The 15,915-nt window shown below is 39.9% G+C and overlaps 1 protein-coding gene across 1 annotated transcript in view; it reads left to right on the top strand.

Annotated features, from left to right (window-relative positions):
• The first annotated feature begins 2,738 nt into the window (after positions 1-2,738).
• Positions 2,739-15,915, top strand: part of ST8SIA6 (ST8 alpha-N-acetyl-neuraminide alpha-2,8-sialyltransferase 6) — a 51,304-nt gene continuing 38,127 nt past the window's right edge. Inside the window, exon 1 of the mRNA XM_008056337.2 lies at positions 2,739-2,827. The gene's annotated coding sequence lies outside the window, so the exon portion shown is untranslated. The remainder of the gene's footprint in view (positions 2,828-15,915) is intronic.

Genomic DNA, 15,915 nt, shown 5'->3' with positions numbered 1-15,915 from the left:
TTCTCTAAATCTCTTGTGTTCAAATGGTCACATCACTAATGAGATGAGGGATGTTTTCTTGGATGATTTCATGGGTGGTCTCCGTCTATCTGCCCGAGGGATTCCAATTAATCTTAGATTCAGCCTCTTGAAATAATCACTCATCTCTTGGAGGTTTTGTTCGGTCTTTTTAAGATTCTTTTCTATGTTTTTAACAGTTTGGGTTAGTTCCCTATGTTGGTCCTCAAGCTCTGAGATTATTTTTTCTTCATGGTTAATTCTGCTTTCCATGCTTATTAGTTTGTTATTTATTTCATTCACTGTATACTTTATTGTTGTTTTCTAAATTATCAAATCCTTCATTCTTTCCTCTTGTCTCTCCTTGATTCTATTTATTCTCTCTATTAATGTCTTGATATCTGGGTTTGTGGTTTGAGACCAGTCATTCTGGGAGCTCTTCATTGTTTGAGTTCTGACGTTTGTATTTTCGGTGGCTGACCTTCCAGGGGTCTGTGTGAGACTCATATTCTTCCTTTGGATTGTCTTCATTTTTGTAGATTTTCCTCCCCCCTTTTAAAACCTCTTCTTTAATTCTGTTGTTCAGTAATAGGAGGGATAACTTTTATTTCCGTTTGCCCAATCTCCTATTCTTCCTTATGGTAGATCCTTTGGTTTTGTTCAATTCTGAAGCTGGACTGGGGTTGGGTGCTTGTGCTTTTTGCAGTTTTGAGATTTAATTAAGGGGAGAGCTGTGATTCAGAAGCTATCCGCAGATTCCAGTATCTACTGATGTGTGTGGGCCCCCTGGAACCCACTTTCCACTGTCTTATAATCTGCCCATGAAGGGGGGTTTCTGTTTACCCCCTCAACTTATTGCTGCTGCTGTCAAGTCTCCCACTAAGATCTGATGTGTCTGTGCCTGTTCCAGTGTGGGGGATGGGCATCTGTCTCTCTGAGCTTGATGAGAGGGTAGCCTCTGGGTCCCAAGATGGAAGCTGGGCAGAGCTGGGCAGGGCAGTGCAGGTCTTTGCCCAGTCCCGGGACTGAGAAGATGGTGCCCGTTGGCATCTTGTCACCAGCTTTGGATCTTTATTCCAGATTTCCACAACCTGCCTTCTCCACAGTTCCTCCTGCTCGTGCCAGTTTACTGCTGCAGGTGATGGCATGGGCCAGGTGCCAGGTGTGGAGGAGTAGTGTTCTCTGATGCCTCCTTTCAAGAGCCCTCAGAATGGCAGGCGATCCTGTGTGCCTGTATCTCCAGTCTCAAGGTGGTGGTGGGTGGCAGTCACTGCTGGAGGAGAGCCTCAGGTGCATGAACCTGAGTCTCCCCTCAGACAAACTTTCGCTCACCCACTAGCACACACTCACTCATGCATAGAGTCTTCATGGACACTTGCTTTTGCAGAAACTTTCACATTCCAACCTGTTCCATCGCCATCTTGCCTAGAAGCACCAATTCTAAACTCTTTAATGTTGTTTTCCAGGTCCGCATGCTCTGACCCCAGCTCACCCCATGGTTCATAGACGCCATAACTCTTCAGGCTTCAGTCACAATGTCTTTTCAGTTGCTCAGACACTCCAGGCTGCTCCCCTTTCTGGGGTCTTTGCACATACTTTCCCTCTGCCTGGAATGTTCCCTCCACTTTGCTTGGATCAGCCTTGGAATCCCCATCTAAATGACACTCCCTCAGCAGCCTCCTCTGATGCCTTGGGATGAATAGGTCTTCCCATTACTCTTCCATGCCACCCACTCTGTTTGAATCATACCAACCACAGTTTATAATTCTATGTTCATTTGTGTAGTAGTTATTTGTTAAAAAAAAATATTTCTATCTCTAACCAGACGGCAACCTCCACTAGGAAAAGGGGCCATGCCTGTTTTCTTGGCCTTTCTATCTTAAGCAATCTAGGCCTGGACCCCAGCTCCTATTAGGTTCTCAGCAAATACCTTCAGAATGATGAAATAAATGCACTAACCATAAGTTAGAGTTGTACATATATATATATTTCAAGTCTAAGTGATAGTTGATTTTGGTTGAACAGATACTCTGTGTGAGACATTACTATGTGTGCAAGTGCTTTGCATTTTTTTCTAGCATTTATGTGTCATGACAATAACACAGTGAGGTAAGAAAGATTATCTTCACTTTAAAGATGTGGAAACTTAACCTTGGAGAGGTTTAATAACATGTCTATGTCCACAAGTCTGTAAGCATCCCAACTTCATCACCTGTGTTCTTAATCTGCTCGTTTATTTGGTTTTTGTTAAACCTCCAGTTTTCTAAGTTCATAAAACAATAGCACCAGGCCCTTACATCACAGTGATCATAATAATCAAAAACCAGATTTGTCTTGTGTTCTTTATGGAGATAATTATTGTTGTCCTGTGCCTCCATGCTCCCTACCAGAGACAGCATCTTTTAAAAAATAAGTATGAATATAGTGATTAAAACTATTAAATAACTTGTATTTTTGTAGATACTAACCTGAAAATATGAAAACCTGAGAATATAAAGTCCTCAATATGGAGTTCTTTTCTGTTTGGCTTTATAGTGTAAGCTTTCTTTCTTTCTTTTTTTAATTTAGACTCACCAGAGGTGAAAATATTTAATTTCCTTTTCCATGGAGAAATCCAATAATAGAATGAAAATCAGACTTCATTGGACACATTTTATCAATTACATCTGATTTTTGTTAACAGTATCTTATAAGCTCTCATTTTAAAACAATCTCTTTTTAAATCTCTTTCATGAAACAGCACATATCTAAATGAGAAGTCACTCCACCTAACAGAGAAATGCAGAAGTCTACAATATGGTATTGAGTCTTTTTCTAACAAAACGAAAGGGTAAGTTCTACTCTTCAATTTAATTTAATAAGTAAGTGTTTTGTATTCAGAATGTTTCACAGCATCTTTGAAATCATTGGGAATATGAGACTATGTTCACTCTCGGGGTTGCTGGTGGGCTCTGAGGGGGTCCTGGCAGTGGGGAAGGTGGACTAGAGGCCGAACAGTGCATACCAGGGTTAGATCCTGGCACTGGGACTCAGATAAGCTGTCCCTGGCTCCACATTTCTTACAAACACCTTGTAGAGACTGGGTGTGTTAGCTCATACCTGCAACCCCAACTTTCTGAGAGGAGGAGGCAGGATGATTACTTGTGGTGTTGAGTTCAAGACTAACCCGGGTAGTATAGCAAGACTCTGTCTCAGTTTAAAAAATAAATAAATAAATTAGCCAGATGTGGTGGTGGATGCCTGTAGACCCAGCTAATTTGGAGTCCAAGGCGAGAGGATTGTTTGAGCCCAGGGTTTCAAGGCTGCTGTGATTGCACCACTGTAATCCAGCCTGGATGACAGAGCAAGACCCTGTCTCCAAACAAAATGTAGTTTTACTGGCTAAAAGGTCCTCGGTCCTTTTAAGAATCCCATATATGCTCTGGACACCATGCTAAAAGTGCACCCTTGCACAAAATTTTGCACAAGATGTCAACAGATGAATAGATTTATGCCTAGTCCCAGCTATGGTCTTCCCTCAACTTCCCAGCCCCTGTTTACAATCCTGTATTTTAGACTTCACTATATCATTTTCTTCAGCCAGGGGAAGGGAAAGCCTAAAAGCTCCATGCTTCATCTACGTGGAAGAGGCACGGGTGGTCTGAGACTTGATGTGAGAAATGTTGGTGAAATTTTACCTGAAAGAAGTCAAATCTAACAATGCTGGACAAAGAATGTCCACGTGGCGAGGGGGCATGTGATTATACCTGTAATCTCCCCGAAAGGAAGGAATCTAAGCTTCATTTTACTGCATGCTTGCCTGGCAAAATTTTAATATTGTTCAAGAAAAGAGGTACAGCTGATTTCCTCATGCCAATCCTATACAGGGAAGACCCAGTGGTATTCCTGCCTCCATTTCTCTCTCTCTCTCTCTGTCTTTCTCTTTCTCTCTCTCTCTCTCTCTTTCTCTCTCTCTCTCTCTCTCACACACACACACACTTCTTCCTTTTTTAATGTTAAAAATAGGCAGAGAGCAGTGACTCACTCCTGTAACCCCAGCACTATAGAAGGCCGAGGCAGGATGGTTGCTTGAGCTCAGGAGTTCAAGACTAGCCTGGGCAATACAGCGAGATCTCATCTTGAAAAAATAAAAGTAAAAAATAAAAACTTAGCCAGGTGTGGCGGCACATGCCTGTAGTTCCAGCTACCCAGAGGGTTGAGGTAGGAGGATCTCCTGAGCCCCAGTCAAAGCTGCTGTGTGCCACTGCATTCCCGCCTGAGTGACAGCTGCTTATGATCCATTCCCTCTCTTCCCTGGGATCATGGGAGGTTGACCTGGGGTTGGAAAAAAAATCAAGGTGGGTAGCCTGGTTTAATCTTCTTCTCAACTGAACCTCTGGGTAAATAGACTAATGGTATTTGCTTGGAGGAAGATATGTTCCCTTTGAGTGTCCCTTGCAAGCTGATCCCCGGCTAAGGTGGTTCTGCTTATAGTAAATGGAACCCAGGGTCCAGGAGGCAGGGCCCCCTGGAGAAAGGCACACAGGCTGTGCAGCTCCCCGGGTATGAAAGAGAAATGTTTCATAATTTAAATTTTCCTGCTCTGTGAGAAAGCCCACAGGTCTCACAGAGAGATCTCACCTGCTATTCTAGGCATATTCAGTGCGGGAAGACAGGGGTGGGGTGGTGCCCTTGATGTCTCTCTGCTTTGTCTGAGCCTCGTGACTGCCCAGATCTTTGAAATTATAAGAAGGACTTGGTGCTTGGTAAGAGCTCTGATTCGAGTCAGTCTGGTTTGACAATTCAGTTCTGTATATTAGCTCAGTTTCTAACAGAAGATAGCCTTATTCTCATTTTTGTCTTTTTTTCCTTAATTTGTAACTGATGGACCCTAAACTTGCCAGAGAAATACACCATGCTGCAAGTCTTCTGCTTGTCCACACGATCCACTTCCCATCCTCGCTCACTGCCCTGCCAACAGTTTAGTCTTGGTCTGCCTTTGCCCTGAGAGGTTGACCTACAGGGACTTCAACAACAGGCTCTGGGCTCTTTTACCATCTGATTTTTCTTAGGATTTGACCGAGGCGGGGCACGAGGAAGAAATCAGAAAGTGAGAAGAAGGAGAAGTGCTCTCCTCATGGTGTTGTTGCTGGTTACCTATAGCCTTGGCTGAAGGAATGTGCAGCATCACTGAGCAAAGGCCAGGACTTTTTGGCTAGGTCTCTCTCTCCCTCTCTCCCCCCACATCCCCTTCCCCCCCATTCCCTCTCTCCTTCTCCCTCTCTCTTCCTTTCTCCTTCCATCTCCCTTTCTTACTTTTTCTCTCCCTCTCTTATATACACACATAAACACACACACAATATTTTGCTTTCTCTCTCCCTCTCTCTCCCTTTCACTCTCTTGCTCTCCCCACCCCCACCCCCCATTTCTGCCACTGGACCCTTCAATTTCAGGATAAGCTGTTAATATGTCCTCTTGGCTTTGAACTTGAATTTCCCTATACCCTTCCTGGACCTCCAGGAAATGTCCCTTCTTTAAGTCCTTCTTAAATTCTACAGTTTGAGTGAGCCATCATTTCTGCCAAAGCCCTAGCTTACTATAGATTGGTTTGGATGAAGACTTTTACAAATGCTTCTCCTCTCTTATGATAAAGTCACTGCATTTTGGGTTGGATTTTAAGTAGCTCTTGCCGTAGTGATGGCAGGCACCACACACGTTTTGATCATATTGGTGCTGTTGTTCTGTTGCTGTTTGTTGGGTGTGTTGGTGTTGCGAGGCTCTTTCTGAGACTTTTCCTGACCCCTTCACACATCGGAGGTATGGTACACTGATGCATGATAAACAGAACAGGAAAAATTGATCCTAGCTCCACCTGCCCCTGGGAAAAACAGGTTGTACTGCTTGCCACATGTGTAGATGTATGAACCTTGCCTTTGATTCTCTTCAGTTCTCTCACTGACATTAACCATTTTTGCTCCCCAAAGTGACAAAATCCCTTAAGGTAAGGATGATCAATTTCTGTTCATTGTTGCCAAACACTTGAGTCAGAATGGGGGGTGGGGGAATTCTCTAATCACGAAAGTCATCTTTTTCAAGGCAGAGATTTTGACAACTCTTTGATGTGCACCGACAGAAGTGGATAACTGCTGTAGGCTAATGAGAATGCCAAATGCATATGCTTTCAGGTCTGTGCTCTCACTTTTTTTCCCTGTTGTTTTGTATTTGGTGTTAAGACCTTTCCTTAGCTATTCTTCGGGGGTATGCCTTTCCATTAAGTGCACACAGTTTTCAGCTGCACTGGTATTCTGTTCAGCAAAGGTCTAGAGAGAGCAGGCACGGATTGCCCGTTGTTATGAAAGTGTTGTTGTACACACGGGAGACTAATTTTTTTGGTTGATTGTCTATGATCAGGAATTGTGCGTTCTGCAACTAGTGCTATTACAGACTTCCAGAGGACAATAGAGAAAGCTATTCAGTGTATAGTGATAAAAAAGTAATTTCATTTTCTTAGAAATAATTATCTAGCTCTATTTTTGTCATGGTCTGTTAAAGACTCAGAATTTTCTCTTTCTTCAACCAATTTGTCCCTTTCACACTACCAAAATAGAATTTAGGAAGATGAAGTTTTAGTGGGAGGGAAATAGTGCTCTTTTTCTTCCTTAGTCTTGAGTATATTTTTTTCGAGTAAAGAAAATTAAGCAGTTGACATGATGAGAACAGGTGGGGAAGGGTATTATCTGTCACGGTTCTTTATTCTCTGTTGAAGAGGGTGGGCTCCAAAGAGAATGGGACAGTGTCTTGTTCACACTTCTATCCCCCGGTGCCTATCACAGTGGCTTAGCACAAAGTAGTTGCTCAGTAAATATTTGTTGAATAAATGAACAATACATTTTCTATACCATCTCTGATTTCCAGGTCGTACAAAATTATCTGTAAATCCATGAATCAACTCCTTTTTGAAAGCAATTTTATCTTCTTTGACTCTTTCTTACTTTGGGTCTGTACTTTTCTGTTTTCCTTCTACCTCATCTTTTTTCTTTGAATATTTCTCTGTGTCTCTCCAGACCAATCCTTTTCACTAGGTTATCTCTCAGATAAAATATTATGCTGTATTAAAAGTGCTACACAGCCATCTTATCGCTGCTAGTTTGCTCATTATTTTGGTATGACAAACTTATTGTTCGTAATCTTTTCTATTTATATTTTTAGAAAAATGGCTATATGGCTAGCCAAACTGTCAATCTTAGTCCTCATCGCTTCAGATAAATGCAGAGATTTTTCTAAGAACAAATACTTCAGAGGTACTGACCCAGGAAATGAACTCATTTCCTCCTCTTGGGTTTCTCTGCTGTTGTTGCTAAGCCTTCTCTTCCCTGCGCTCTTCTTTCTTTTCCCAAGAGCTCTGGATCCCAAGAAAGCATATAATTATATTTGTACAGTTTCCACCATTGTGTCAGAGTAGATGAACTACTCTAACAAAAGCACCCAAAACTCAAGGCCTTAACACAGACTTTACTCTCTCTCATACAGTGTTCAAATGTTCAATATTCCGTCTTGATCAAGCAACTCATCTGAGTGGTTCTCCCCCAAGTGTTGACTCAGGGATTCTGGTCTTTTTGTTTTGTCATCTTCTTTGTCTTTCTTCTTTCTTCTTCTGTTTTCATCTGTTTCTCATTCTCATTCTGTCACCCAGGCTAGAGCACAGTGGCACACTCATAGCTCACCACAGCCTCGAACTCCTGGGGTCAGCTGATCCTTCTGTCTCAGTCTTCTGAGTAGCTGGGACTACAGGCATGTGCCGCTACGCATACCTAATTTTAAAGGTGTTTTTTTTTTTTTGTCTAGGGACAAGGCCTCGCTATGTTGCCTAGGCTGATTCTGGCTCTTTCTATCTTACGAGCCATCTTCAACAGAAGATCCCCCAGGTTGCTTCTGAAAGGGAAGATGATAAAGAGAAAGCCCGTACTACACACATCACTTCCATTCACATTCCTCTGGGTGGCACTGGCTGTTCTAGAAGTTGGGGGTCATGTGACTGGTTTAGCCAATAGAATATGAGTGAAGTTGATGTGTGGTTGGTGTTTGGGAGTGTAGTGCCTGTCTGGGCAGCCACTTGCAGTAACAACTGTGTGCTATGGAAATAGATCACCAATCAATGATGGGCAGCTAGACATCTCTGCCATATATACTGGGGTTGTCAAAAAAATGTATACATATTTTAAGAGATGTTGTCACAACATAGCAAGACCTCATCTCTATAAAATAATAATAATAAAAATTATAAATAATTTTTAAAAAGAGAGATATTGTCTTAGTTCACCATAATCAGAAGTGTCTGGAAGCTGATGGTAACCACTTTGAGCACTTTCTTGTAATTGCAGAAGTCAAATGTGACTTGTATTCACCTTTTGTTATCAGTATATATTGAGTACTACAATCTTAATACAGTTTTTTTCTTTTCTTAAACTGTGTATACATCTTTTGGCACCCTGTGAATATTCAATAGCGCGACCATTCTATTGATTATAGGTGTCTCAATGGTGGAAAGAAACATGTTTTTAAGCAACAGCAATCTTGTACATATTTTGAACACCTGAGCAGTTTAAATGGTGTCTCTAGTGAAAGGAGAGATTGAGAGGTCTTCTCAGGAACAGAGTGTCAGCACTGCCCTATAACTTTCTGCATAATTGCTGCAGCATGGAAGGCTCACTTGTATTCAATTTTTTGGGAGTATGATTCTAATGCTCAGAATTAGGACATGGAACATTTGCCTTGCACATACTAGGTGTGGTTTTTACCATATACTACCTGTGAGTGTCTGTGTTTGATGAGTTTCATTCAGTACCATTTAAAATTACTGGGACCGAGAGAATTTTCTGGAAGGTATCTTCTTCATCGGGTAGCATAAAGATGTTAGTTAGAAGGTGCCATTTTGCAGATGCAAAGTGAATGGAAGACTGGCCCTAAATGTTCTTCATTCTTGATTATCTTGGAAAGAACAACATGACCTGAATTACTGCTTGAGAAGAGGAGGCATTAATAATGGCAGATCAAACTTCAAAAAGCCTGAATGTGAGCATAGCACTCGACAGTCTGCAAATAGTCCTAAGTTTCAAGTTGTCTGTCAGAAAGAAAGACTTTTTTTTGGTCATAGACAAGATTTCCTTGGCCTAGAGTGATGTATGACTTGTTTCCGGTCAGCTTTAAATCAGTGATGCTTTGATTGCTTTTTAAAGTGACATGCACACTTTTGTCTGTCTACTACTTCTGACCTTTTAACTGACCTTTTCTGGTCAGCTTTTAAGAGTGCCAAAGTCTAACACTTTTTTCCTTCCTTGACAGAGGGGAATAGTTCAGAAAATAAGAAGTTAATACTAAATTATCATTTATATCAAAACACTATTTTCTTAATATCTTAGGAAGTTGCTTGTAGTAACAAAGCAATCACTGTGTTTGCTGATATAAAATTTTAAGTTTGGGGATAGATAAACTAATATTGAAGGCATGATAAACATCTCTGAAAATTTTTGCAATTACACCAAACAAAAGTTATGCCAAGTCTATTAAAAGATGGTTTAATAATTATTCTGTACCTCAGAGAGTATGTGAAAAATAATCACAATTTAAGAGCTTGAAGGAATAATCTTTTAAATTTTTCCAATCTATACATATTTTTGTTTCTACTATGAGCATATTTGATTTTTTTTTTGGTAAATCTAATTCTCACAGTTTAAAGGTAAAAAATGGGATTGTGACTTGTTCAAAATCAAGCAATCTGTTAGTAGGAAGATGAGACAAAAAAACCCCTGTGTTTTTTTTCCCTTTGTGTGTGTGTGTGTTTGTAGTTGTGACGTTGAAAGATAACCAGCATAATCCTAATCTGAATTACTTAATACTTGAGAGTTTCTATCATTTTTACAATACTTAAGATTGAAATCGTATATTATTTTATTGTAAGTGCTTACCAGTGGAAATAAAATTGAATTTTCCCTCAGAGGAAAATGGAAATGCGGGCTTTCTAGTTAGATGACAATGTTGATTACATATTCATATCAGAAGGCTTCCTCATACTTCCTCAAATGACTAGTCATTGGAACAAAGCCTTTATGGAGAAGAACATGACAATAAAAATAATCAAATTTATTTAAAGTCATTGAGAAATATTTGAAATTATCTCCAATTTTAGAAGTGGTACAGAGAAAGCAAGCCAGTCTGTTACTGTTTTCAAACTCTTCAAATAATAATGCTAATTGACAGCCGGGTGCAGTGGCTCACGTCTATAATCTCAGCACTTTGAGAGGTTGAGGCGGGAGAATTGTTTGAGCCCAGGAGTTCACGACCAGTCTGGGCAACATGGTGAGACCTCATCTCTAAAAATAAATAAATAAAATATAAATTGGGTACAGGGGTGAGCATCTGCAGTACCAACGACGCAGGAAGCTGAAGTGAAAGGATCATTTGAGCCCAAGAGGTTCAGGCTGTGGTGAACCATGATCATACTACTGCTCTCCAGCCTGGGCAACCGAGTGAGACCCTGACTCACAAATATAGATAGATAGATAGATAGATAGATAGATAGATAGATAGATAGATAGATAGATAGATAGATATGATAGATGGATAGATAGATGATAGATAATAGATAGATAGATAATAGGTAGGTAGATGATAGATTAGATAGAAGATAAATAGATAGTAGGTAGGCAGGTAGATAGACAATAGATAGATGATAGATAGACACATAGATGATAGGTAGATAGGTGATAGATAGGTGGACAGATAGATGATGGTTGGATAGATAGATGATAGATAATAGGCAGGTAGGTAGGTAGATAGGTGATGATAATTGGTAGGTAGATAGATAGATGATAGATAGATGGATAGAAGAATAGATGATGGATGGATGGATGGATAGATAGATGATAGATAATAGGTAAGAAGGTAGATAGATAGATAATTCATTTACTATACGTGGTAGCCAGATCTCCAAGGTGACCCCAAAGATTCTTTCCAGCTGGTATTTACACACTTTTGTAGTCTCTGCCTCATTGCTTGGGGCTGCCCTGTATAACCAATAGGAAATTGCAGAAATAATGATGTGTGACTTCTAAGGATGAGTATACAAGACCCTATGAGTTCCACCTTGCTGTCTGGTAGATGGCTTGCCCTAGCGGAAGCCAGCCGCTCTGTCTTGAAGACAAGGAGTGTTGCACCTGCCGGGAAACCGAGGCCTCCTGCCAAGGGCTAGCACCAGCTTGTCAACCTACAGCCCCAACCAACAGCTTGACTTTGCAACCTGATGAGAGATGCTGGGTCAGAACCACCCAGCCACGCTGCCCGTGAATTCCTGACCTGTACAGTAATCCTGACTGTTGTTTTAAACCACTAATTTTGGAGTAATTTGCTACATAGTCACAGATAACTAACTCACTACTCAATTTGTAATCCTTTATGTTTGTTTTTTTGTTATAATGACCAGAATTAGTATTACCATAATTATCGGTAGCGATAATAGCAGCTAACATTCTTGCGGTCCTCCTATCTGCCAGGTAATTGATGTATTTGTTTATTTTTTACTTATTTCAATAGCTTTAGGGAGTACAAATAGTTTTTGGTTACATGAATGCATTGAATAGTGGTGGGAAAATCTGGGCTTTAAGTGGACCCACCACCCCCACCTGTGCACATTTTAGCCAATGGTCAATTTATAATCGCTCCATCCCTTCTGAGTCTCCACTGTCCTTTATACCATTTATATGTCTTTGTTTGTATGCCTTAGATTGGCTCCCACTTATAAGTGAGAACATGCGGTATTTGGTTTTCCATTCCCGCATTACACTTGGGATAATGATCTCCAATTCCACCCAAGCTGCCGCAAAGACATTATTTCCTTCCTTTTTATGGCTGAATAGTATTCCATGGTATGTTTACTACATTTTCATGATCCAGTGATCAGTGGATGGGCAATTAGGTTTATTCCACATCTTTGCAATTGTTAATTATGCTGCAGTAAACATGAGTGCAGGTGTCTTTTTTGTGTAACAACCTTTGTTCTTCTGGGTAGATGCCTAGGAGTGGGGTTGCTGGATCAGGCGCTAGATCTTCTTTTAGGTCTTCCAGAAACCTCCATATCAATTTCCATAGAGGTTGTCCTAATTTGCACTCCCACCACTAGGGGATAAGCATTCCCTTTTCACAGCATCTGCGCTAACGTCTATTGTGCTTTGATTTTTTTTTTACTAACTCTGCCATGCAATTTAAATGTATGTATGGTCTTTGCAATATTTATTCACAGCTTGTTTATTACTTTAAATCCACAAGTGAGACAAATGAGCTCTGAGGGTAGCCTGCAGAATAACAGACAGTTACAAATGGCAGAGCCGGGATTCGACTGACATTCTGATTGTTCTCTTTTCACTATTCAATGGTACCACGCTTTTTTTTTTTCCCTTTTACTTTCTTGTAAAATCCAGGTTTAGATGCTACTCTTAATGAGAGCAGAATTATAAGTTACAAATTGAGAAAGAGAAAGGCATTTGACTGTAGGTGAAGCTTCTCAAAAGCAATCCATCTGCAAAATACTATGCCCAGTCCTCACTTTTTTTGCTTATTTTACTTATGTTTGTATAATGTAAATATACTTAGATATCATTATCTTGTGTAGCATTTACCCTAATTGCTGCTTGGGTGATCAACCTGGCTTCTCTCAGTAAGATAATCAGGCTGATGACTAATTATTGTCATAGTTCAAAATTGACATCTGAAAGCTTTGGGCAATTTTGTGTTCTTGTAATAGATTAAGTTTTAATTTCAGAAATACATAGTAACTACTATGTGTGTCTGGTACTATGACAAGCACAAGGAGAGTTATTCTCAACCTGGGTGTGCATCAGACTACTGGGGAGCTTTTCAAAGTATACATTGTTGAGAACTATCTAGAATTCTAGCATACATGGTATGGCAACAAAGACATTTCTACATTTTAGCAGCTCACAGTAATTAAGAGAGTAAAACATTTAAATTAACATTTACAGTACTGTACATTGGCTTCTCCCTCTTGTTCTTCATCCCAGATTCCTCCCTCACTTTGGACACCAGGATGCCCCAGAGCTCAGTCCTCAGGTCTCATTTCTCTTCATTGTCATCCCTCAAGGACCTCATTCAGTCTCATGGATTTAAATACCATACAGACGATTCTTGAATTTGTATGTCCTGCCTGAATCTCTTCCCAGATTTATGTGTGCCTCTGCCCAGTTAATACTTTCCTGGAATGTCTACAGGGGATTCCAAATGTAGCATATCTCACGCTGATCTCCTGGACTTCCTCCTGGACTCCAGCTCTCTTCCCCATTTTAGTTAATGACACTTTTGGTCTTCCAGTTGCTCGGTGTTACAACTTTGGAGTTATCATTGACTCTTTTCTTAGCAGCCATATTATATGTCCAATCTAACATTAATTAAATCACGTTGGCTACCTTCAAATCAAATCCAGAAGCTAATGATTTCTGACTAACTTCACCACGCCCACTTTGATGTAAGCCACCTTCATTCTTCTCCTGGATTATGGCAGACATCTCTGAATTGTTCTCCCAGCTTCCAGCTCTTGCTGTCTTAGAGACTATTCTCAACAAAGTCGACAGAAGAATCCTATTTATGTAAGTCAGATCAGATAACTTCTCTGCTCCAGTGTCTTCCAACTTCACTCAGAATAAAAGACAAAGTATATTATCTGATCACAATTTGAAATCACTAGCAAAAAAAACAATTGAGAAAGCTCACAGATAGGTAGAAATTATACAACACACTCCTAAATAGCCAGTGGATCCAAGATAAAAGGGAATCAAAAAATATTATTTTATCCGAGATAAAAGGGAATCAAAAGGGGAATCAGAAAATACTTTGAGATAAATGGTCAGATGCGGTGACTCACATCTGTAATTTCAGCACTTTAGGAGACCGAGGCAGGAGTATCACTTGAGCCTAGGAGTTTGAGACCAGCCTAGGCAATATAGCAAGACCTCATTTTTATTAAAAAAAAAAAAAGAAAAAATTAGCTGGGCATGGTGTCACTTGCTTATAGTCCCCGCTACTTGAGAAGCTGAAGCAAGAGGATCACCTGAGCTCAGGAGGTCAACGCTGTGGTGAGCCAGAGTGTGTCACTGCACTCCAATATGGGTGACAGAGTGAGACAAAAAAGAAAAGAAAAGAAAAGAAAGAACTTTGAAACAGATAAAAATGCAGACATGACACACCAAAGTTTATAGCATGTAGAGGGTGATAGATAAAGGACACAGGATTTCTTTTTGAGGTGATAAAAATGTTCTAAAATTGATCGTGGTGGTGATTGAACATATCTGTGAGTATGACAAAAACCACCAAATGATACACTTTAAACAGGTGAAATGTATGGCATGTGAACTGTGCCTTATAAAGCTGTTAAAAACTTTAATTTGCCAACAAATAACCTGGGTATTTTGTTTTAATACAGATTCTCATTTTGTGGGAGGGGGCCTGAGAGTCTGCATTCCAAACAAGCCTATCCTATGTTTTGCTAATACTGCTAGTCTGAGGTCCATACTTTGAATCGCAAAGCCTATAGCATCAGACTTCTTATTACCTTTCTGATCTCATTTTCTGCCACCTGAGATTTTGGGGAATATATATGCATACCCATTGCATATATACATATATGCAGTGAAACTAGTATAAATTTGAAGCTGAATCTAGAGCAGCCACTTAAAAATAGTTAAAATTATTAGAGACATAAAATGCCACTTTAGAAAATAATTACTTAAGGCAAATGAAAGCTATAAAAGTGGATCAAAGGAACAAAAAAGAACATGAAGCATATAGGAAAGAAAAAGTAAAATAGTGGACATAAATATAACTATATCAAATAACATTAAAGATGAATGGATTAAATCACCCAATCAAAAGAGATTGTTACACTGCATTAAAAACAAGATCCAACTTTGTGCTCTCATGAGTGACTTATAGGTGGATTCCAGCCACCTCAAACCTATTGCTGTTCCTCAAACACAAGATACCTTCTTCTAACTCTGACCTTTGCAATTGTCATTTACTTTACCTAGAATGTTCTTCCCATACCTGCACTCCCCCTGTCCATATGTGCACAGTTTACTTAATTGCTTTTATCAAGTCTTTACCCAATTATTACCTCTTAGTGAAGGCTTCCCTGGCCACCTGACATAAATTGCAACCATCTTTCACACACTTTCTTTCCCTGTTATCCTGCTTTATTTTTCTTCATATCACTCTGTACATAGAAGCACCTAGTATTTTAAAATGCTACTAATTTATGTATTATTTTGGTCTACTGTCCATCATTTCTACTGCAGTACAAACTTCATGAGAGCATGGACTTTTATGTTTTCTGACTGAGTTATTGGTGCCTAGGACAATGCCACACACATAGCAGATGCCCAATAAATATTTGTTCAATAAATAGGTGAAAATAAAAGGATAAGTGCTATAGGGATATGTAATAGATATAGGGATGGTACAAAGGAGAAATAGGATGGAAGGGTCCATTCTGCTTATGTGAATCAGAAGAATGGAAAAGGGAAAGGGTTAATAATAGTCACGAATATGTGACTTAAAAATCTCACCAGATGTTCTAGCCATGCTCACTATTTCCCTATTGTAACTCAATCTAGATACGTGATGTTACTCTTCAAGAGATGGAGAAATACTGAATTGATTGGTGCTCTCATATTCTTTGCAATAACTAAGATCTTATTTGTAAAAACTGATGATGCAAGATCACTAAATTGTTAGGTTTGTTTTGTTTTTGAGACAGGGTCTTGCTGTGTCTCCCAGGCTGGAATGCAGTGATGCAATCATAGCTTACTGCAGTCTCAAACTCCTGGTCTCAAGCAATCCTCTTACCTCATCCTACTGAGTGTCTCGGACTTCAGG

This window comes from Carlito syrichta, unplaced genomic scaffold, assembly GCF_000164805.1.
Source record: "Carlito syrichta isolate Samal-C Ts95f unplaced genomic scaffold, Tarsius_syrichta-2.0.1 Scaffold302327, whole genome shotgun sequence".
Lineage (NCBI taxonomy): Eukaryota > Metazoa > Chordata > Mammalia > Primates > Tarsiidae > Carlito > Carlito syrichta.
This window is presented reverse-complemented; position numbering and strand designations above follow the sequence as displayed.